This window comes from Sciurus carolinensis, chromosome 6 (genome assembly GCF_902686445.1).
Source record: "Sciurus carolinensis chromosome 6, mSciCar1.2, whole genome shotgun sequence".
Classification (NCBI taxonomy): domain Eukaryota; kingdom Metazoa; phylum Chordata; class Mammalia; order Rodentia; family Sciuridae; genus Sciurus; species Sciurus carolinensis.
Window position 1 is genome coordinate 143886159 of NC_062218.1, and position 25239 is coordinate 143911397.

The following is a 25239-nucleotide window of genomic DNA, read 5'->3' on the forward strand; positions in this document are numbered from 1 at the left end:
ATTTTTGTTATCACTCTCAAGGTAATAAATGTCCCTGAAGATACATTATTGTGCACAGCAATGAAGTTCGCCTTTGACAAAGTCCCTAGAGATGGAATTGCTGGCTCTGTGGACATGAAGTTGTGAAGCCATTTTCCTCTATTGCTAAGTTGCCCCCTAAGAAGGTTGTGTGAATGTCAACTTCCCCAGGTATTGAATAAAGGTACTGATTTCCACATACCTTGGCCAGTTCTGATCATCATTTTAAAAAGTCTGTGCCAAGATAGGTTAAAAATAAGATTTTTAAAATCATGTATTAATTTCATAGATTACCAGTGTAAGGGAATGTGTATTTTTAAGTATAGTGATAATTTACAGCTCCTGAATTGCCCATGACCCTATAGTTTTGGCTAGACCTCCATCCAGAGTAGCTCCTGCCTCTTCTTTTTTTTTTTTTTTTTTTTTGCAGTACTGGGGATCGAACTCAGGGCCTTGTGCTTGCAAGGCGAGCACTCTACCAGCTGAGCTATCTCCCCAGCCCAGCTCCTGCCTCTTTATCATGTCTTCTAGAGAAGATTTTGGGGGATTTCCTGGCCTACCTGACTCTAGCTCCAGGGAAGCTGTCCTCAAGATGTCAAGATTCTGAAAGCAAAATGCCCATCCTATGAGCAGAGACCTAGGCAGTTTTGTTTACCGTGGAGACTCAGACAGAAGGGCAGTATAAAGAAAAGAAAAGATCTTAGAGATGTTCTTCTTTTGCTGATATGCAGTCACCCTTTAGTATCTGTGGGGGATTGGTTCCAGAATCTTTTGAAGATTTTCAAGTCTCTTATATAATAAATTAGTGTATTATTTGCATTTAATCTATGCACAGCTTCCCATATTCTTTAAACTATCTCTATATTACTTAAAATGCTTAATACAAAGTAAATGCTATGTGTACAGTAGACTATTGTTTAGGCAATAATGACAAGATAAAAAAGCCTGTACATGTTCAGTACGATTTTTCCAAATATTTTTGAACCATGGCTGGCTGACTTCTTGTATGCGTGACTCCACAGATGCAGAGCCGACTGCTTAGTACAACCGAGGGCTTTATGCATTCAACTGTTTAGATCTGTGCTGTCCAGTGGAAATATAATGTGAGCCACACATGCAATTTAAAATGTTCTCAGGTCACAGTAAAGAAGTGAAGGGAAACTGGTGAAACTAATTTCAATAGTATTTTATTTAACTCAGTGTATTAAAAAAATGATCATATGTGTGATCAGTAAAAAAACGAATGATATTTTCTACACTTTTTTCATACTACATCCATGAAATTCAGTGTGCATTTTTCACTCAAACACATCTGAGGTTGGATGGGCCACATGTCGAGGGCTTGGTAGCCACATTCTGGTGGGTGTGACTGGTGGCCCCCGTGCTGGCCAGATGCTTGGGTGGTACATAGGCAGCTTTGGCACAGATTCACAGCTTGATGGGATTTCAGAGCTGGAGAGAGTTTAGTCAGCTAATGCTCACTAAGGACACTGAAGGGAAGTTTCTTTGTAAAGCCATGTGACTAAAGAGCGCTAAGGAACTGACACAGGTCTCTACCTTCCCAGAACTGCTCCTTCTATCTCAGAACTGTTGGGAGGTCTTGAAGTGCACACCGCACAGGAAATTCTCACTAGGCGGGGAAGATGATGCTTGGTTGTGGTTGTTCTGTGTATGGCACAGTGGCTATGATAAAGTTAAAAATTGACTCTCCTGTCCAGGAAACAGAGGAAGGATGAGCAGAGAGATTTTTCCGGGAAAGGCTTCCTGTCACGTCTACTCTGAGCTTTGGGATCTGCCTGAGCCTTAAATATTTTCTGTTCCTTGGGGCGAATGGCTTCTGGTTCATCTTTAGAACTTTGATCTTTGTACTCTCAGGGTGCCTGATGGATTCAGCTAGTGGCCAGCAGGGGGAGCCAGAGACGGTTGGTAACCAGGGAGAACACTCGCAGTCCTAGGCTTGGACCTCTCGACCACTGGCTGAACACCAGAATTTGGGGCCCAGATGCTGGTACAGTGGGGAACTGGATGTGGCAATCCGTTCCATCCTCTTAAAATGACGAGTGGGAGCTAATTCTTATGTCTAAAATGCCAGTAAAAATACTTTTCACTTAAATATTTATCAGAAGTGAATTCCGGACTTGGCTGGGGCTGGGACAGAGGGCCAGGAACGTAGAGAAAATCCTCAGGAGATAATTTTGAAGGCCTGGCATTAAAAAGAACATAAAATATTTCATTAACAAATTGTGTATTGATTGCTGTTGAAATAGTCAAACCCAGAGTGGGGCGCAATGAGAGAGTGAAAAGGAACGTGGCAGAGAAGTAAGTGCTTTGTGGAGGGAGCAGCTTGAAACAGGAGTAATTAGTCCCAGGTGACTTTGTGGAAGAGGTGGTCCCCGAGGCTAGCCTGCAGGGTTGGGGAGAGGTGAAGAGGCCTTTAGGAAGTGGTAGGAAAGAGCACGGGGGAATTCTCAAGTGTAGAGAGAGAGGTTCACAGAGTCCTCAGCCTAATGTGGGAAGGGACGCCGACTAATTTGCAATATGACCCCCACCTCTTACATTTGATGCCTGAAGTCCCTTGTCAGAATTCCCACAAAGAGGCTGTAGATCTGTGAGATATGAAATGAGCGTTTGGGAGAAACCTAGTGCAGCAGATTGGCCAAGTCACAGGATATCTCCCCTAGCCCCTCAGCCTGAGCTGGGATCACACTTGTGGGTTGCATGGTCTGCAGTGTTTTTATAAAGATTTCAAATGTGTTGTCAATATGTACCCATCTGGCTTTATCACTGAACCTCCAGATTTCTGACTAAGGGTGAGTAGTGGCTGTCCCCTTTGGTCGCAAGTGTCCCTCTGCTTGCCTGGCCCTGATTTCACTACCTGACCCTGTAGGCATTTGGCTTTGAACTCTTCAGCTTCACTACTTCATCACTATAAGATTTCCGTGTTGACTGGAAGCAAGGAAAGTAGAGCCTGCACTGTATAAAATTCAATTAGAGACAGGGATACATTTCAGAATGTTGAGAAGTAGAAGCCATAGGACACAGGTGTGAGTAACGAGTCTTTTTTTTTTTTTTTTTTGCTGTGCTGAGGATTGAACCCAGGGCCTTGTGCATGCGAGGCAAGCACTCTATCAACTGAGCTATATCCCCAGTTCCAGCCCCAAGTCATTGTTTTATATTGGGGCATCATGATTATACATCATGATGGGATTCATTCGGCCATATTTGTATATGCACATGACATAATTCACTCAGTCTCCTTCCCAATACCTTCTCTTTCCTTCCCTTCCTCCCTTCCCTTGATAATTTTTGAAGGAAGATAATGAGCAGATTATATGCAGTGATTGAAGGAGTAATGGAAGAAAACTTTCCCAAACTGAAAAACCCCAAAACCAAAAACAAATAAACACTAGAATGTGAATGTGTTCCGCAAACTCTACGTGTTGCCAACTTAACCCCTGAGGCAATGGTGTCGAGAGGTGGGACCTTTGACAGGTGAGGAGGTCATGAGGCTCTGCGTGAGTGGCTGCTGATGGAAGGATGGACCTGGAGTCCCGGAAGCGTGTGCACCCGCTCTTGCCCTTCTGCTTTCCACCATGGGATGGTGCAGCAAGCAGGCCCTTGCTGGATGAGGCCCCTGGATCTCGGGCCTCCCAGACTCTGGAACCCTGAGCCAAATTAACTTCCAGTGTTTATAAATTACTCAGACTGTACTCTTCTGTTATCACAGCACACAGACCAAGACAGATGGGAAGTGAGCGTTTCCCCAAATTTTCAGGCAAACCTAAAATAGGATCTATGCCAAATCAAATAGTGGTAAGGATTTTAAATTTCAGGAATGAAGAGAGAGTTCTATAAGCTTCCAAACAGAAAATTAGAGGAAACAAGGTATTTATTTTAAAGGGACATATGTCACTTAGTTTCTGTTTTCTTATTTTAGATAACTATTATCTGCAGAACAGGGACAAGAACAGCAGGGTGCTGATAGGGTTCATTTGTGACCCAAGAATTTTATATCTAAAGAGGGCATTTTTTTTTTTTTTGGTACCATGATGAACCCAGGGATCCTTAACCACTGAATCACATCCCCAGCCCATTTATGGTTTAAAAAAATTTTTTTTTTATTTTTACAGACTACATTTTGATTCTTTATACACAAATGGAGTACATCTTTTTGTTTCTATGGTTGTGCTTGATTTAGATTTATACCATACATGTAATCATACATGTACATAGGGTTTTGATGTCTATCTCGTTCCACCATTTTTCATACCCCCCACTCTGTTTTTTATTTAGAGACAGAGTTTTACTGAGTTGTTTAGACCCTCGCTAAGTTGTGGGGCTGGCCTTGAACTCGCGATCCTCATTCCTCAGCCTCCTGAGTTGCTGGGATTACAGGCATTGGGCACCACGCCCACCCAGAAAGAGCATTTTTTTGACCACAGCATCCAAAGGGAATGTAAAACTCTCATAAAATATGCCTTCTAAATAGCTACACTCATGCATAATGAATCTAAATGTTTCATATCACAAGTAGTCAGGTCAGAAACAAACTAGCAGGTGACAAAGGACAGAAGGAATAAATGGCAGCTGCAGAACACCTAAAGAAATAAACCAAGATACTAACGGAGGGAAAAACGAGCAAGCCCATTGTCGCCCTAAACAGGAAACTCTTCCCGCCAGGTAAATGCCTCCTCACACAGACGTAGGTTTGTGCATGCGTGACCCTGAGTCCACACAGTGACTTAAGACTTAAGACTGTGTAAGTGTCCAGCCTAGGAGCCTGGAATGTGGCCTGTGTGTGTTTGTCATCCCAAATCCCAAACGAAGCATCCATACCAAGTACACAGCCACAAAAAGCATGAAAGGGACTCACTCCAGGGCTTGCTCAGTGACTAATTCAGAATTGACCATTTTCATTTCTGCTCAGCACAGTTGTACCTGCAAGAACCGCCCATCACTGACTCCGTGAATCTCGTTTAGAATGAAGAGGGCTTCAATCCCTTGGGCCAAAGTAAATCAGACTCCAGAACAGACAGTTTACAATTATTTTTTTTTTGTATTTAAAAATCTTTCTTCCCACTGCAAAGAGCAAAAATTGTTTGGAACACAAGACTTGCCTGTGCTCAGCTTTTGCTAAGGTAAGTGCTCCCCTTGGGCATTGACCTGTTGATTCCAGTCCAAGACTGGAGCAGAACCGTACCTACTACGTATTTCCAGGATGGACGTCGCCCGACTCAGCAGGTTTCTGTTTTCATTTAGACTCATGATTAGTAGTGTGCCTGCTCAGCAAGGACCACACCTGGTCTCTGTTTCCCTCGTGTTTATGGGACTTTAATGATTCCTAACATCGGCCAGCAAGTTTTCCTTTTTTATTTCTCTTTCTTCCTTTCTCTCTCTTTCTGTCTCTCTCGAGTCTATCCATTTCAAACAAAGCCTTAAAGTGAGTTTTTGTTTTCTTTTTGCTGGTTGCATAATCTTGGAATCCTACCCAGTGAGACTTGGAATGATTTCAGGAGTTCACCAGGCCTAATCTCCAGGTGGGCCAAAAAATGCCCTCAGCCTATCTGGGCAGGGGTCCTCCAGCCCTTCTGTCTTTATTTCCAGGGCTGGGGATTCACTGCCTCAGACTGGAATGGCCCTCTTAGGGGCTCCTTCTACCAGTTCCTGGAGTTAAGGGACCCTGACTTGCTTGGCACGGTCCTGAGTCTGAAAGGGGCAGCTTTGTCCTGCTGAGTAATGAAGGTCCCTGCGTCTTTGGGAAAGGACGCCTTCTTACTCCATCTGTATTCAGACAACTTCGGTAAGTGTGCAGTTTGAATGCACATGATGAGCTAACTCAGAATTTTTAAACAATGCTTCCCATGTGGCTAATGAGCTTGTTGCAAGCTGGTCTGAGTCTGTAAACTGCAAAATGCTTGGTGTGGCCCCAAAGTTCCACGAGTGGGCATGTGAGCGAGACCTCGCTCCAGGAGCTTCGCCTCCATGCGAGAGTTCATTCTGGTGGTTCAGAATCTGGTTCTGAATTCAGGCTGCTTGGTTCAGTCCTTTCCCTGCCCCTTAGTAGTAGTCTGGCTTTGGCCTTGTATGTCTTTCTCAGAGAATTGTTAAGGGGATTAAGTGAGATAATACATATAAATACTGAGCGTAACTTCTCAGGCATATTAAAGACACAATTAGTGCTAGCTCTTTTCGGCACTGTATTACTACTACTACTGACCTTAATTTCTAATTCTATCTCTAGGCCATACTTTAGTGTGCAGGGGTTCTGATTTAGGTTCAGACTAGGGGAATCTGTTTTTCAAACAAGCTCTCTGAGTGATTCTGACGCAGGTGGTTTTCAGACCGCAGGTTGAGGAACACTGCACAGGGTGAAGTCATTGCTTTTAGGATTTGAAGATTTTAGGGCCCTTAGGAGAGCTCCTGGTCAAAGTATAAGCATCTTTGTGAAGAGTTATCACTCTTGCCAGTTTGTTAACAAGTATTCATTCAACAAACAGTTCTGGAAAACATGCTCTTTGCAGTGCCCTGTGCTGGAGCTGGTGATAGAGAAACGAGAGCTCAAGTACTAAACTTAGAGGCTTGAGTCCCCTGGAAGGGGAAACTAAAGGTTAGTATGGGTTCCATTGGGGCATCCCAGAGGATTTTAGATGGTATGCGAATGGCCATTTAAACATGTTCACTATTGTGTATTGCCTTCTCCTTTAGATATGAGGTGCTGGTTTTCCACTTACCATATATAATATAGATACTATATATCATGAAGTATGTAGCCATATATACATGAAGTATATAAGGTAAAAGAAACCTTTTCACTTAAAACAGTGAGTTGATCTAGACGAATCTATGGAGTAGTGGTAGAAGGGGTAGACACAGTGAAGTCCTGAGGGGAGGTCACGAGGGACTGAAGTCAGCAGAGGCAGCGTTTGGGAAGATGGATATACCGCGCACCGCCTCTAGTCCTCTCGGTAGTAGAGGGGACAGCGAGCTCAACCTCCCGGTCGCAGAGCAGGCAGCGGTCTCCCTTCTTCCCTCCCGTCTGCCCCTTGATAATACTGAAGTCCCGTGGGAGGGGCTCAGCTGTGCAAGGTGCACCCGCCTCTCAGCGCTTCACAGTTTATCCCACTGAGAACCCAGTGACGTGGGACCAATGCTGCCCCCATTAGGCAGATGAGGAAATCCAGGTCCCCAAGCCGGTTAGAAGCAGGAGCCCAGGAGGCGGGGCCGGGTGCCAGCTCTGAGCCCGCGCTCCACCGCCACCACCTGGCGGGAGCTGAAGGGCCTCGGGCGGGGTCTGCGTAAGGTGGCCCGTGTGGCGGGGAAGGGTGGCGGGACTGGCTGCGTTTGGGGGACCCAGTGAAAGGTGAAAACCTGGGGACCCTTGTTCAAAAAATTATTAGGAATTTAAAGATGGTGAAAGCAGAACATTACAGGGCTGGCCCGAGACCCCGGTAGCGTGGAGAGGGGGCACCCAGGACCCTGCTCCTCTTTTTTCTTTTTTTCTGATGACTGACCTCAGGTGCTGCTGTCATAAAGTGATTTCCCCCTGGGCTTTCATGCCTTTTGAGGAGAAGAGAATGCTTTTGCACAAACACCAAAGCAGATGAGGAAGGTTCCAGCGCTCTGTGATGACATCAGAGACCTTAACGCAGCTCCAAATGTCAACACCTTCGACGGCTCTGCAAATAAGAGCTCTGTGCGTAATTACATTTTTAATAAAATGCAGTTTGCAGATTGAGAGTCAAATGCGTTTCTTGTTCTGGAAGCCTGGCCTCTCTTCCCAATCCTGCCTCTGCTCCCTGCTCACGAGATCCTTCCTGCAAATCCTTCATAATTAGAAAAGAGTCGACTTAAACCTTCTGATACTCTCAGTTCCTACTAATTGATCGTGTGCAAGAGCTAAACGCTATGAAAATAGCCATTTGTTGCCTTCTACTCATAATGTGCCTGTTCAGTGAAAGGAGAGAGAAGTGCGTTATTGTTGGACTCTATTGGTAGCTGCAGACCACAGTGACAAATTATCATGCATATGGAAGGCTTAAGTGTGATGTTCTCAGGAAATGCATAAGTGTGTTGTTTCGTCAAGTAACTTTGATACATGAAAGTGTAGATTTCTAACAGATATTTCGGGAATTATTATTTAGTGTTTGAGATGATTTTTTAATTTTAAATTTGATTTTTTATTTTGAATTGGCAAATGATTGTACATATTGACGTACAATATGTATAAATATGTACAATTATGTGCAATATAAAATATGTACAATAAATATATACAATTATATGTGATAATTCAACATATCCGTACGGAGTATAATGACCAAATTGAGATAATTATCAGTTCCATCTCCATATCATCTCTTTGTGTTTGAGAACTTCAAACTTATCTTCTGGTTCTTCATAAAATACATAACGAGCTATTGTAAACCATCCCCTCCTAGAATACTAGGACTTACTCCTGCTGTGTTCTTGCATTTTGTATCTGCTATCCAGTCTTCCTTTAGCCCTCCTCTCTCTACCCTTCCCAGCTTCTCGTGATCACTATTCTACTCTCTTCGTCTTTGAGATCAATTTTCCAGCTCCCACATAAGAGAAAGAGCATATTGTATTTGTCTTTCTGGGCCTGGCTTATTTCACTTAGTAAAATGTCCTTCAATTCCAACAAAAAGATTCTTAACTTTGCAAAAGAATTTGCTGTAGGGTTTTTTTTTTAAAAACACAGCTTCTTTAGGTATATTTGAAGAGTCTTTCATTTAAGAAGTAATCGATTTGCACACAGTTTTTCAAGATGCCCTCTTTGTGCAAAGCAAGGTGTTCCTGTTTTCCCCTGGAAGGCCCTGGATGTGCTTCTGAATTCTGTGTTGTTCTGTGTTTAGTGCTGGTGTTGGTCTCAGCACCCAACTTCAGTTCATTAATTCTGCATTATGGGCTTCTAATTGGAACAAATATGCAGCTTTGTCAAATTCGTGCCTGTTTGTAAAAATTCCTTTTCACAATTCCTGCAATCTGTGGTCAATAAGGAGCCTCTGGTGAATCCTGCTCACGGGATGATTGTCAGGAATGATACACGTTCAGACTCTGAGAGAGCAATGTATTTTAGAAAGAGCCTGAACTGGTTTCTTAGTGCCCCCTGCAGGGACAAATATGCATATTTCTATGAACGGGATGATTGTCAAGTTCATCCGAGGCTTATTCCCTGCCTAACACGATATCTGGCAAGGAGTAGTTTGGCGATAATGGATGTCAAGAAAGACTCAGTCAAACATGAATGCTCTGGAGGCAACCCTTCCAGAACTGGAAACCTAGATCAAAGGAGTTTCCAAACAACTAGTTTTCTCTTATATATATGAAGATAGAGTCATAGATAGGCCCACAGAAGATCAGGCAAAGCACATCTGGCCCTAACTTGAGACAGTAATAACTTGCGATGATGATGTGAATGTCATTCCTTGAGACACTGATACTGTAGACTCTTCAAATGTATCACCTCGGTTGATTCTCACAATAACTCTGCAAGACAGGTATTATTATACCCATTTAGCACACTGGGAAACTGAGGCCCAGGGAGGTGACGTAAATTGCATCAAGGCCACACTGCTAGTAGCTGACTTGAACCCAGATCTTGTCAATGCCAGGCAGGATCAGAAAACCAGGCTCTTGACTTTGATGTCAGTGTTGTTGACTCTATGTGGCAGGCTGCTACTGAACCTCAGGCAAAAGAAGAAAAGAAATGCAAATCAGGGTGCTTTGAAAGGCATTTTTAACTCTAGCCACCAGGGGTCAGAAAATTGGGGTCAAAAACTATCCTTCGTAAATCAACTTACTGCAAATTGGTTGAATGGCTTAGGGTTAGTCATGGACAATTTAGAATAATCAGGGTGAGATGTGCCCATGTAGCAGAAAAATCTCATCATTTGCATTTATGAACTAGGTTTTAATCCTGAATTGATAATGCATTAATTGTCTGATCTTGAAAAAGTTACTTGCCTCCCAACTTACAGAATGGAGAGGTGGCTTTTACACACACCTACTTGACACAGTGGCTAGGATATTCGATGAGATCTCATCTAGAAAATTTTTCTAGACTCAAATGTAGTTAGGGATGCTTTGTTCCCTAATACATTTCTCTCTTCTTTGCAGTTTTGGTTTTGTTTTCTTGTATAGATAATTTATAAACATTTTAACATGTATTTCTTACATGCTTTCTTTGATTCTTTAGGAAAACACTTCTTTCTCTTATTTTGGAACAAACATAACTGAGTATAAAGTTTATTAAAATTGGAAAATTATGTTTGGCATCTGGATTATAAAAATCATTTGCACAGAAGACGTTGGGGAATGAGTTTAATAGTAGTAAATGTGAAGAAGGGTTTGGAGTGTCAGCTGATGGCAGGTTCAGGAGGAGGCAGGGCCAGAGCAGCAGGAGGAGTTACTGGACATGGAGTGCCCGCAGTGCAGGCGATAGTGGACCTCCAGCCAGTCAGCTGACGCTGTGTTAAATATGCAGCGTGCACAGTCTCACTCTGAAAGGGGTGTTGATTCACAAGCTTGCCAATGCCGAGGGTCATCCGTCTTTTTAATCATACCTGTTGTAGTGAGTGAGAAGTGGTATCTCTCTGTGGCTTAATTGCATTTCTCTGAAAATTAAATATACACCTACTCCATGAACCCAGCTATTCCACTCTGGATATTTACCCCAGAGAAATGAAGCATACATTCCAGCAAGAGCTTGGGAAAGAAGGTCAGTGGCAGGTTTATTCAACATCGTTCCGCAGCGGAAATAATCAAACGTTGATTAATATGAGAATAGATGGATCATGGTGTATTCCTGTTAGATAATATAAGTAGATAAAGTAAATTAGCTCAAAGCAAGTGATAGTGATGGAAAGAACCTGTGTCCTGTGTAACACGTGTGACTCTCAAAAATATTGGGTTGAAAAAGCCAGAGGAAAAATTACTGTAATTATAGGAAAAAACTGATCTAGAAATCAGACCAGTGGTTCCCTAAGGGATGTTCACTGGCAAGGGACATGAGGGAACTTCCTGACGTGACAGGATGTTCTATATTTTATAGAGATGTGGGTTTTATGAGTTTGCATGTGTTGTCAAAACTCATCAAATGAGTTCCTGCTTTTATTGTATATAATTCAGTGATGTTGATTAGTAAAATAAAAGGCTAAAGAGACAATGAAGTGGGGGCCTTTTAGATCTTGAGGAATCTGGGAGCCTTCCCGGAGAAAGAGTTCAAATGTTGTACAGAGGAGGACAGGCCTGGGAGAAGGCAGAACTGCCAACCCCTGATGGCCAGGGCTGCCTGTGAGGGATCAGAACCCACGGTGTCACACCAGCAAGGAGAAGGGAGTGTCAAGGAAGCAGGTGGCTTGAACTCTATGGAAAAAAGAGCTTTCTGTTTTTTTTTTTGTTTTTTTTTTTTTTTTTTTTAAGAATTAGCGATGTCTTATGATGGACCAGGGCATCCTGGTCACTGAGCAGAGCTGGGAAATTTCCTGTCGATCATGCTGTGGAGTAGGCCCCTGAGTGACAGGAGATTTAACAAGATGACCCTAAGACTTGTTCGTGTGCAGAGAGTCTGCAGTCTGTGGTGGTCTTGGGTAATAGGCTGAGCATGCGCTTTGGAGTCAGGCTGCCAATATAGGCATCTGGGGCTCCTGGGTCTACTACTAGTGACGAGTCACCTCATGCAAGTTGGCATCTTAATGTCTCAATTTCCTCATATTAAAAATGATGTGTGTGTGTGTGTGTGTGTGTGTGCACATGCACACACATATGCATGTGTATTTATCTTTCTTCCAATCTGTAACCCATCTACAATGTGTGCAATCTCCAACAGTTATAACCAAGAAGACTCATGTAAAGGGCATAACAAAACACCTAGCATACATTAAATGCTCAACCAATTTTAGCCATTATTATTATTATTATTGCTATTATTATGATTCTAAGAGTTTTAGGCATTAGAACATGCGAAAAGTAGACATTTTGGGGCAAATTCTAGGAGCTCATACTAAATCCTTCCTACTAGACCCTACCATTGAGCTACATCCCCAGCCCTTTTTATTTTATTTTATTATTTTGAGGTAGGATTTCGCCTCAGATGAGGTAGGTTGCTTAAGGCTGAGGCTGACCTTGAACTTGCAGTCTGCCTACCTTAGCTTCCCATGTCGCTGGGATTACTGGTATGCGCCACTGTGCCTGGCCTTCCTATTAGACTCTTGAAGTGACTGTTATACTCATTTTAAAAATGATTAAGGCCTGGGGATGTAGCGCAGTGGTAGAGCCCTTGCCTAGCACGTGCTAGGTCCTGGTTTCCATCCAAGGTGGAAAAAAAAAAAAATGAATAACTTCTTATAGGTTAATTAAAAAAATGGAAAAGTAAGACTTTGTGGAATGCCAGACTTTGTAAATAGAAAAATAGGCCGTGCAGTGTGCCTTTGGTGTAAAAGGATTCTTTTGCAGTTGGTCATTATGTTCTTACTTGGCTCTGAGTCTCAGCACCATGGCCAACCTTATGAGCCGTCCTCTGTAGGATTAGGCTTATCTCCGTCCCTGTCCTGTGGGACCGATTGTGGTAGCACAATTAGTGCTTTCAGTTACTAAAGGATTGATTTCACGTAATCTAGGCCCCAACACAGCTTCCCCACAGGTTCTGCTGGATCCAATTTTTATGTCATTTCATCACATGAATCAAAATTTACAAAGAACAAAAGTGTGTACGGTGCCATCTTTTCTTCTTGCCCCCAGGTCCCCAGGCCACCCAGGTCCCCTCTCTACAGGCAAACAATGCAGGCAGTTTCTGTGTCTCTTTCTCAAGACAAGTTATGACATTCACGGCACCTCATGGATCCCTTTCTCAGTTTTTCATTTTACATAGCTCTTACCTCCAGTGTTTCTCACCTCCATTTTCACTTAACAATATTTGCTTAATACTATTTTGTTTGGGAACTTCAGAAAGCTTTCTCTTTTATTATACTGCTACACTGTATTTCATTGTAAGTGTACTTCATCTCACCCATTGTGTGGATGGATATTTAGGTCATCTCCACATTTGCTAATAAAAACAAGACTTCAATAAATTATTTGGTTCTTAGGTCATTGATACATGGGCAAGTCTATCTGTAGAATAAATTTCTGGAACTGGACTTTCTGGGAGATATGACACATGCACATTTAAAGCATTTTGAGAGATCTTGCCAATTTTCTCTTCATTAAAGTTATGCATTTACCTAATGTAAATGCACATGTAATCCCAAACGTTCACCAATGTGATATATTCTCAAAGCCTGTGATCTTTGCCAATCCAATGTGTGGAAAAGGGCATCAAACATCTCTTCATATGGTAGACAGCATTTTTTCTTTTCTTTTTTGTGAATTGTGTGTCAATATCCTTTGCCCAAAGTCTTGGTTGACTCACAAGTACAGTGATATTCTGTTGTCAGATTTATTAGAATGCATATATTTATAATATTCCCTTTACGTTCTGTTTCCTTTCAGACTTTAGACATTATTTAAAACATTAAATAATGGTGGTAAAGTTTGTTTCTTTGGTGTTGCATGAGTTTTAATGCATTCATACATTTCTGTGACTGCCCCACCATCAGGATATAGAAAAATTCCATCATCCCAGAATCTTGGGCTGCCCCTTTGAATTAGGCCCTCCCAACTCCTGAGCTTTGTCAGCCACTAATCTGTTCTGTGGAGCTGTAATTTTGCCTTTTCCCAAATGTGGTAAAAATGGAACCAAGCAGGCAGTAAGCCACCTTTGGGATTCGTTGTTGGTAGTCAGCATAGAGTCTCTGTGAGTCACCCTTGATGTTCCTTTTTGTTGTTGAGGGACATCCCATTGTATGGATGTGCTATGATTTGTTTATCCATTCACCCATGGAAGGGTATTCAAGTTGTTTTCTGCTTTTAGTGATTCTGCAGCGAACTGCATAAAGCCTTTGTAGAAAGGTATTTTTGGTGAACATTAGTTTTCATTTCTATCGAGTAGATACCTAAGTGTCTGTTTCTTGTGTGTGTGTGTGTGTGTGTGTGTGTGTGTGTGTGTTTTCTTCACTGTGGTTATATTTTTGTTTTATTCCCGTCACATCTTGTAATAGTTTATCATGTACTGCTCATTGATGACCTGTTGCAGAGACACCGGATTCCGATCCATTAATGTTTAGTACACAGTTCAGTTACTGCATGCGTGGACTTGGTTTTTTATCTTGTTGTGCCATATATGTGGAAAGCCCAGGGGTTTCCACGCCCTGTGTTGCTGGACTCTACTTCGGAGCCGCATTCTCTGTGGATCCTGCCAGGACTTGCTCTAAGACTTTGTTAGTGCTGGTCTAGAGTAGATCGCATTTTACTGAGGGTCCTAACTACTGGGAAGAAGCCTTTCTGGTATGTCAGCTGGCTGCCTGAGGAATTAAGGAGCTGCTAATGAAGTTTTCCCATTCAGATTGGGCCAGACATCTGCAGTTCTCTAGCACCACACGCTCACTTGTAGCTCTGCTCCTTCCCAAGCTTGTAGCTGCCATTCTCTGATAATCCTCATGCCGTCTCATCCTGTGTACGTGGGCGCAACCGTTGACTTTGGAGGAACCCCTGCACAACTTCTGTGGTGCCCTTTAGTTAGAGTTCTCTCCTCTCCAGTGCCCTGCCCCATATTTTCTGCTGCATAACCTGCTCTGAACTTTAATCTTTGATACTTCAGCTCAGCAAAACTACTGTGCTCTGCTTGGATTTCAGCTTGTTACATCTTAATTAAGAAATGGTCCCCAGGTAGACTGCTTTAATGCCTGGCAACAGTGACTTTGTCTATTTATCTATAATATCTATCTCTATCTGTCTATCTCTATCTATCTATCTATCTATCTATCTATCTATCTATCTATCTATTTTTTGGTGGCACAGGGCAAGCCTGTTAGCAATTTGCTTGTCTTACAAACTTCCTTGAATGACAGGTCCAGGATGATTTATTAAGAGAAACCAGGGGTCTTTTGCTTGCAACCTAACTTTTCATCAAGGACAACTTTGCCTTTTCAACTGTCAGATAACTCTGTGCTGAAGGGTTCTAGGGATCTGACCTGGTTTGGTAATTTTTGTGCTCTTATGTTTGCTAAATTGAGTGAATTGGGAACCTTTTCCAAGGAGCTGCAACATAGCTTCTGTAAACTGCACTAGGTAATGAATTTTTAATTTTCAGTCCACTTCCACCACAGCAGTAAAAACAAGTTCAATTATATGCTTGTTGGGAATTCTTGATTCTTATAAATTCTAAAGCACTTTATTACAGCAGAGATTAGATTCTTCCCCCAGCACAGTGTGACTTCAGGACAGTTTTGTCCTTCTCAGAAGGGGTAGTTTTTCTTATCTGTGGGATGGAGACACGGTGAGGGAAGGAAAGACTATAAAATGAAATTGGATTACTTTGTACTTTACTTAATCTGATGTTGAGAAATAAATTCTAGCTCATGTCTACTAACTTTTCAAATGTGGCCATGTGCTCTTATGCCATCATCACCAGTAGGAGGAGAAACAGGTGTTAGAATACTTACCAAGAAGCTAGTGACAGGGTTTCTTTCTCGTCACTCTCTGGGAGAGAGAGAATTGCCACCCTCAGTCCTGATACTTGTTCATTTATTCGCTCATCAAATGAGACCTTTATTGGTCTGCTCCTGCTGCAATGCGCTGCAACATGACTTTGGAATCTTGGTGCATACAATACTGGCTTTTATTTAGCTCGTGAGTTGGGTCGAGTGGGGGTTGACTGATCTAAGTTAGGCCCAGCAGGAGCTGTGGAGCCTGCTCACCACGTTTCTCACACTCCTCTGGGACCAGTGAGCTAGCCTAGAAACCTCCTTCTCATGCTACGGCACAGGTCCAAGAGAGCAGGTCCAACCTCACATGCCCATTCGTTCCATTCGCTGCCTGTAATGGCTAATGTGAATGGCCAACTTCATTGGATTAAGAGGTGCCAAGAGACCTCAGGGTGTGTCCATGAGGGCGTGTCTAGGAATGATTGGCATGTGGGATACTGCACTGAAGAGGAGCCCCTCCTTCAGCATGAGCAGCAGCACCCAACAGATGTAATAAAAGTTGGAAGAACAAGGAAGCAGATGCAGATGCAAGCCCAACTCTTCTTGAACCTATTGATCACTGCTTCAATAGTCTGAGGATATCAGACTCTTGCTTCTTCACTCTTCCAAAGCGGACTCTGCCCATGATTCTCCAGGTAGTTTCCAGAAGCCTTGGTCTCACACTTGGGTAGCACTGTTGATCCTTCTTGTTCTGGGGCTTCTGCATCTTGGACTGTGCAGCTGCTGGTTCTTCCAGCTCTCCAGCTGCAGATGGACATTGAGGACTATCCAGCTTCTGGTCGTGTAAGCCAATCTAATAAATTCCCTTTTATAATCACACTTCCTGTTGATTCTGTTCCTCTAGAGAACCCTGACTAACACACTGCCTTACATTTGCTAATATCAAATTGGCCAGAGCAGAGACTCAAGTCTCATCCCCACACCAGTGGAACAGGGATAGATATCCCTCCTGTGGAGGGGAAGAGGGAGAAGTGGATACTATTGAGCAGTAATCCATTTTACTGCAAGCTCTTGTTGCATACTGGTCACTAGTATAAAAGATGAGTAAGACAGTCATTTGCCCTAGAAACCCTCAATACATTGATCCTGAACCATAAAGGCAGTGATCTTATAGCTGATGGAAGATGTAGAAAAAGAGCTAAAACCCTAAATCAAATTAAACATAGATGTTCAGGCTTTTAGGACTTTTTTCTTTTAATTTCACACCCTGGAGGATGTTAAACTTGGATTTCTAGCAGTCTACCAGAGCACGGTGTTGAGCTGAAATCCCCTGCTCTTAGGGTACACTGTAATTCAGAGATTTAAAGCCACAATCTCATGAGAGAAACTGCAGTTGACCAGAAGCTGTTTGGGTTCACAACACTTCTAAAAGCACTTGGGCAAAGATTCTGGGGCTTAAAGGGAAAAGTGAGCAGATCTGTATGGAGGAACTCTAAGCTGCATGAATTTGTTTCAGGAACTTCCAGTAAGAAAGGTCAAATAGAAAACTGACATATGCTAGCCATTCAAATATTTGAAGCAATCATGTAGGGTTATTGGAATGAATGGCCTCAGATACCAAGGAAGATCTTGATGGATTCCAGTGAGTAGAGACTTAGCCTGAAAATGCTAGTACCGCTGGCCCTTTTCTGAGCATCTCCTGTTCATGGATGAGTGGTGTGGTTCCACTTAAGCCTGAGAAAGGCTCAGAAACTTCAGCTAGAGGCTTAATGAAATGCTTCTGCATTCTTCTGACTCATCTAAAATTCAGGACACCAAAGGCAGGGAGGCTGAGCTGAAGGACTGAGTTATAGTGCACAGGACTCTCAGATTGTTGACAACCTGCAAGGGTGACTGAACGAAGAAGATGTTAAAGTGGGAAAAAAATGATTGGGATATAAGAAGACTATTTTAGGTTTTGTGGATCCTACTTTAGAAATATCTGCTCTTTTCTAGTTTCACAGTTGAGGAAATAAGACTTTCTTGAGGTCATGTGAGTCTCTAGCAGGGCCAGGACAGAAGCAATCTTGTGTCCATGTGGAACCACGAACAGCTGACAGCTAACATTTCCTGAGCACTAGTACATGGCGAGTACTATGTTCTGAGCACTATGTGTCAACAATATCTTTTGGTCTTCACCCAAATTCCACTAAGTAGGTATTACAACTATTCTCATCTAACAGAGAAGCTAATAAAAGCATAAAGACACCACACATTTTATCATAGTTAATTGTGGAGCCAGGAACAGAATCAAGTGGTCTGACCCACCACCTGGACTCCACTTTGTGGTATGACACTGAGATCTGCTAGTGAGACGTGTCATTAAAGGTCCTGAACAGACAAGGATGTCCCTCTTCCTGGAGATTGGGAGAGCCTGTAATTATGAGGAGAGAGCCCTTACTTTACCCTCACACAGATCCTAGGATGGACCGTGGGGGAGCCTTGTGGGCTCTGCAGGAAAGCAGCAGAAACGCAGCAGGAAGGATGTGGAGCCTGCGGAGCTGTCCGAGGTGCTGAGTTCCTTCCTCCCCTCAAGCACCTCAGTCTGCTCTCATCAGCAGAGTCTGATACTGCTTATCTTGCAAGTCTACAATTTTAAAGCGGAACAGACTGAAATAAATAATTATTGTGTGGTAGGCATTTTAGATTAGTTATTTCACTAAGGCTTCACAACAATTCAGTGACCTTTCTTTTGAGGAAGAGAGAGTGGCAGATAGGCTACTACCCATGTCCCAAGACAGAATGAAGTCATTGTTTATTAGAAATATAAAAATTGGGGCGTGGAAAGGAGTGATGATAAAGCGTGTATGGAGGCCTCGAAGTGAGACTAGAGGCATAATTTAAGTGAGGCTAACGGGGCCAAATGAATGAAGGAATGGCTTCCTGGAGTGAGGCAAAACAGGTCTGTGTGACTTTGTCGAGACTACCAAAACCCTGAGCACATTTCTCCAGTCCCCTTGGTACATGCATGGTGCACATCTCTGGATATCACCTTACTCTTTCTGTATTGTGAAATAGTGCCTCAGAATCCTTCCCAGCATGGAGCTGCAAGCAGGCATTGCCTTCGAGTGGTATGAGCATGGGAGAGGTGCTGTTTTGCTTTGCCTGGAGCAGCATGTGGTGGGTGGGATGCATGGGGGCAGGTGAGCTCATCCACTTCCCCCTGCTGCACTCAGATGATACGACTGAAGTGAAACAATTGCTCCAGGTCATGCAACGAGTGAGTGGTGGAGCCACAGATATAGAGCCCAGGACTATTCACCGGGACCCCACCCACTACAACCTTCATCAGGGATTTTCAGGGCTGGATTTGCGGACCATGCATATCATGTGTGTCACGTAGATGCTTAATAAATATGTGTGATACTAAACTCCTTGCCAGACCTGTGGAACAGAATTCCTGGCAAGTGGTTCCAAGAATCCATATTTTAATAGACTTTCTGAGTTACTGTGGGTAGGACAAGGTTTGCAGAGAACACTGATAGTCTATTCAGCGTTAACAAGGTTGGCATAGGAAGTTGATATAATATGATTCCTTCTACAATTGATTTAAAGCTTATGTTACAAAATAACTTATATACTTATGCAGTTGCTTTACTCCTGTGATAATCTGCTTCTGAGAAAACTTTTTTTTTTTTTTTTTTTTTTTTGTACTAGGGATTGAACCCAGTGTTGCTTTACCACTGAGCCACATACCCAGCCCTTTCTACTTTTTATTTTGAGGCAGGATCTTGCTAAACTGCTTAGGTCCTCACTAAGTTGCTGAGGCTGGCTTTGAACTAGTGATTCTCCTGCCTCAGCCTCCTGAGCTGCTGGGATTACAGGTGTGTGCCACTCTTCCTGGCTAATATGCTTCTTTTTTAAGAATTGATTTTTGGTGTTTGAAATTTTAGTTCTGCATTTATTGGCTTAATGATTTAGAGTGCATTTCTTAGTTCCTCAACATTCCAGTTTTCCTGCATATAAATGGGACCATAACATCAAACTTATAAACTTGTAATGTTTACATAGATAACACTAATATGACATTTTGAATAGTGGGACATATAATAAGTGCTCTGTACATAGTATTTTAAATTTTTAGTGTTTTAAAGTATTTTCAATATTTGTTATTATAGTATTGTAGGTATTAAAATATTGCAACTTTTTTGGTGACTTTATAAGCTGCTATATTCTTTATTAAAGCATGCATGATATCTCTTGATTTCCTGTTTCTTCTCAATCAGTATATTATGTAAAAATGTGTTCCTGAGTCCAAGACTGTTATGTAGAAGCATGTAGTGGTTAAATGAAAAGACATCGAATCATGAGGGGTCTGTCATGCTGAGTAGTTTGGATTTTACCCTGCAGGCAATAGTTGCATATTGAGGATGCTGATCTGAAGTGTGATGAGACACAAATGGAGTCTTTGGAAAGTTAATTTGGTACAGGATACATTGGAGACGAGTAGTTCGGTCCACAGCAGTGACTCAGGTAGGAGTGATGAGCTCTTGTGTTAAGTTTGGCCACTGGGAGTGTGAATACAGGAGAGACCTGAGAGGCCACTATAAAGGAAAATAGGAAGTGTCTGGTTCATGGAAATGAGAAAAATTGTGAGAAATGAAGATAATTGTGGGGTTTCAAGCTTGAGTGACGAGGAAATTGATGGCATCTCTGACTAAAATAGAGATACCTAGAGGGAGACGGGGAGATGGGTGGGAAATCAGTGGACATCTTGATTTTGCTTTACAAACTGCAAAAACAGGATACTATGCAGGTATTTTGACTCCTTGATACATACATAACTCTCCAGTGAAAATTTTCTTTAAGAATTTCTACCTTACTCCTCCCATCTTTTTTAAGATTTTTATTTTATTCTTGGATGTATTGGGGTCCTTAGTTGCAAGCAAAAGAAACGGCCTCAGGCTGACTTAGACGGAAGGGATTTTATTAAAGTGATGTTGATGTGCTCACGGAATTGCTGTGAGGGCTGGAGACCCAGGCTCAGGATATGGACAGAAACAAGGGGAAACAGGTAGCAGGCACTGCACAGCCCAGGTCGTGCTCAGCAGCAGTCTGGAAGGCTCCATGGTCTCCATTGGGGAGTGCTGGGAACCGCAGCTGGTGCTGCCACAGGCGCTGGGTGCAGGATTCCATCCCCAACGGCTTTGAATGAAAACTAGAAGATTCTGCTGCCGTTACTACTCCACTTCTAGTCTTGTTCCTGCTCCTATGTTTCTGTAGGTCCTTACTTCAGTCTAGGGTAGAACCATCTGATTGATCAAGCCCAGGTCTTGTGCTTCAGTAGCAAGAAGGATGGGATTTAAGTGTCGTGCTCTCTTAATTTTATATGGGAGCTGGGCTCTGTCTCCCATCGCTAAGGTGGGACATCCAGTTTTAGAAAGGCTGTTCAGATATTTGATAGCTACAACAAAGCAAAGCAAATGAGCAAACACCCAGCAACCACCAATATCTCTCTGGTAAGTGACGTTTCTTCATATGAGGGCAGAGTAGCTAGAAACACTTTTCTTTTGTTTTTAGTTAGTTTCAAATACAGATATAGACTGTCCCAAGAATCAAAGCACATACAACCACAACTTAAAAGGTCAGAAAATCGCCCAGTATTTCATGACTGTAGTTGTTCAAATTGCAGCCTATTACAGACTCAAATAGAGCACCATTTGACCTTTTCATGTGGCAAGATGTTGTATTATCGGCATTCCCGCTTTCTATGTTTTTTTTTTTTTTTGGGTCTTCACCCTTTCCCACTTATTTGAATTCAGGCCAGAGAGGAACAGAAATGAAGATAAAAGCTATGACTTGATATTCCAGAATGGTGGTAAAGGCATCCCAACCTTGAACTTAGGGAAGAGTTTTCTCTAAAATTTCTGAGCAGAATATTTGTATCTTGGGCAAGTCTCCACTTCTCTCTGGATCAGAGACTCCTCATTGATGGGGTCTTTGGATTTGGACTCAGATAAATTCAAAATTATTGGCTGGTATAAACTTGGGAATATCACACTCTGAGTTTCATTTTTCTTTTGGGAGAAACAGGGATTAAAAATTTGTGCCATCCTCATAGTTTTATTATGTGAGTTAAATGAAACAGTGTTTTCAGATTCCATGAGAAATATAGAATGGTTGTATCCTTGATCTTTTTATGTTATTTTATTTTTTGTTGCAGATGGATACAATACCTTTATTTTATTTATTTATTTTTTATGCAGTGCTGAGGAAGAAACCCAGTGACTCACACATGCTAGGCAAGTTCTCTACCACTGAGCTACAAACCCAGTCCCTGTATCCTAGATCTTTAAGGACTTTCTAGGTGTCTAAGAATCTGACATTTCTTTTAATTTACAGAAAGAGTCTCACGGTGTATGTGTACATATTTTAGAGTTCAGATAGTATAGAATTAGAATGGGTCTTGCAGGGACACAGGGATGCTCAGAAAATCTAGAAAGAGACTTTCTTTCCTCCTTTGTTCCATCCCCCAATTTATGGGCATAGCACTATTTAAGACACTGTGAAGGATACTCAGAAGTATGTGTGATGCATGTTGAACGCCCACTCGAGGAGGCCAGAAATGGAAACAGAGTTCTACGTTGATATTAGTGGAAACTGGAATCATGTCAAGGTGGCATCATCAGGAGATGGGGGAGCTTGGAAAAGGAGAGGGTGACACTGGTGGACAGAGTCACCTCCTGGGTGCCCGAGGAATTCCTCAACAAGTGCAGTTGAGTTGACACAGGACGTCAGGGCAGCTCGTCATCTCCAAGCTGCCAGGTGTGACTAAGAGAGCTGAGAAGCTCATCTACCCATGCAGGTTGGGAAAAGTGACTGTTGTGGTGGCTTTAAAAACACATTAGCAAATTCTTTCGCATGCCTCCTTGTCAAGAGGTGGGGACTAATTCCCCTTCCCTTCGTGTGGGTTGGCCTTAGAGTCCAGCTTGTAAGTCTGACTCAGGGTGGCCCACACTGGGGTGTCAGAATGTCATCATCTGTCAGACCTGGGAATGGACAAGGTTTCAAACGACCTCAGTCCTAGCCTTCATACCACACCAACGGACACCAAGCACAGCAGAGATCAGTTGTCTCCATGAACTCTGTTCAGATTTCTGACTGGTGGGAAAAAAAAAATGTGCTTTTAAAAAAATTTAAAAAAAATTTGTCCTAATTAGTTGTACATGACAGTAGAATGCATTTGTACATTTTGATAGATCATACATAAATGGAGTGTAATTTCCACTTTTTCTGATTGTGTGTATCATAGGATCACATTGGTCATGCAGTCATATATGTACATGAAGTAATAATGTCTGTTTCACTCTACTATCATTCCTTCCCCCATGCCCCCTCCCTTCACTCCCCTCTACCTAATACAAAGTAGCTCATTCTTCCCTATCGCCACCCCCTTATTGTGAATTTGCATCCACATATCGGAGAAAACATTTGGCTTTTGGTTTTTTGGGTTTGGCTTATTTCGCTTAGCATGATATTCTCCAACTCTATCCATTTACCAGCAAATGCTATAATTTTATTCTTCTTTGAAACTGAATAATATTCAATTGTGTATATATACCACACTTTCTTTATCCATTCATCTGTTGAAGGGCACCTAGGTTGGTTCCATAGTTAGCCTTTGTGAATTGAGTTGCTATAAACATTGAGGTGACTTTGTCACTGTAGTATGCTGATTTTAAGTCCTTTGGGTCTAAACTGAGCAGTGGGATAACTGGGTCAAATGGTGGTTCCATTCCAAGTTTTCTGGGGAATCTCCATACTACTTTCTAGAGTGGTTGCACCAATTTGCATTCCCACCAGCAATGTATGAGTGTACCTTTTTCCCCACATCCTTGCCAACATTTATTGTTGCTTGTATTCTTGATAATTGCCATTCTGATTAGAGTGAGATGAAATCTTGGAGGATGAAATCTTAGAGTACTTTTGATTTGCATTCCTCTAATTCCTAGAGATGTTGAACATTTTTCATATATTTGTTGATTGATATTCTGTGAAGTGTCTGTTCAGTTCCTTAACCCGTTTATTGATTGGGTTATTTGAAAAAATGTGCTTTTTAAGCAATGAAGCTTTGGGTGGTTTTTTACACAGTGGAAAACCTGGTGACCTTGGACAACTACCTAAGAGAGTGGGTAGCTTGCTCCTGACATAGGAAACAACTTCATGTACAATTGTTCTTTTCTGGTTCTGAAGGAATGTGGATCCTCAGCCATCTAAGAGTCTGGTGGGGATCTCAGCCCTTGAATAGTCATAAGAAAAGGAGATAAATGAAACATTTAGGGTATTATAGTTGTAAACAAGGGAACAGAGACAGTCACAGTTGTTTGCAGAATTGTTTTTCTTTGGGGTTTGCAGCACAAATAATCAAATCCTATCTCTTTGCTCACTTATTGACTGATCCCAAAGATCCCTGACTATGGTACAGTTATAATGCTCCTGGAAAGGTGTTAAGTACACTATGTGCTAAAAATCAATCAATCATCAATCAATCAAACAAACAAACAAATAAAAAAGTTAAAGATCCTTTTTTCATTCTCCTGGTGGGATCTGTTTTCTCACTATATTAGTGTCTATCCAGCTGCACAGGCCCCTCTGATTCAACGCGCCAGAAATGTTACCTGTCCTCCCAAAATTGCATTTCATTCAGCCTTTTGGAGCTTAGTTGGTACTACTGTCATCTATCTAGTTACAGAGCAATTTGAGGTTAAGTTTCCCTTCACCTCTTCCCACTCTAGCCAAATGAGCCCTAGTCTGATTGAGTCAACCTCTGAAATGCTTCCTGAGCCCTTCTCTTCCTCTTTGTTGCCATTGCAAAGCTCACAGAAGATTAGAGAGGTTAATTCATATCGTCGAGGGTTATACAGTTTGTATATGTGTGTTCACAGCACAGTTATGGAGAAGTAGGAATTGTCATGTATTTTTGGTGTCATTGCATTTCAGTATAATTTGTGTATTGTTTTATTTGGTAATTTCTATCAAAATTTGAAATGCACAAAGCTTTTGATGCAGGAAATTCCATTTCTAGGTTTTATTCTGCAGGTTTTCTCTCATACTCTGCATATTGGTTTTTGTAAACAATGATTTTATCGCAACACTGTATATAATAATTACAAAGGACCAGGAAGTACCAAAATGCCTATCCAGCATTTAAATGAATAATAAAACATTCATACAATGTCATGCTTTGTGAAGTGATTATGTTTTAATAAATTGATTTTTTCATCAACCATCTCCTCCTGTATAGACTCCATGAGATCAGGTCCCTCATCTATCTTATGCTTTTTCCAACTTCTAGTTCAGGCCTGACCTGTAGGTGCTTAGTGGGCATTTGCTGAATGAATGCCAGTGTAGTTGGGAGGCTAGATGGATCCAGAGGTCATGAAGACAGAGGTTCAGATACTGATAGCATGGAGATGATGGCTGAAGCAATCAGGGTCGAGGTAATCACCCGGGGACAGTGCAGCGGTGAGCCCAGTGCAGAACCCCTCAGTGGTTCCAGTCCCCAGCTGGCTTTCTTATGATGGAATTCAAACAAAATCTCTGCTTCACTTAGAGGACATAGAGTGCTATGCTCGGGAGCAGGAGCTATGGAGTCAGACTGCCTGGGTTGGAATCCAAACCCTGTAATTTACTAACTCTG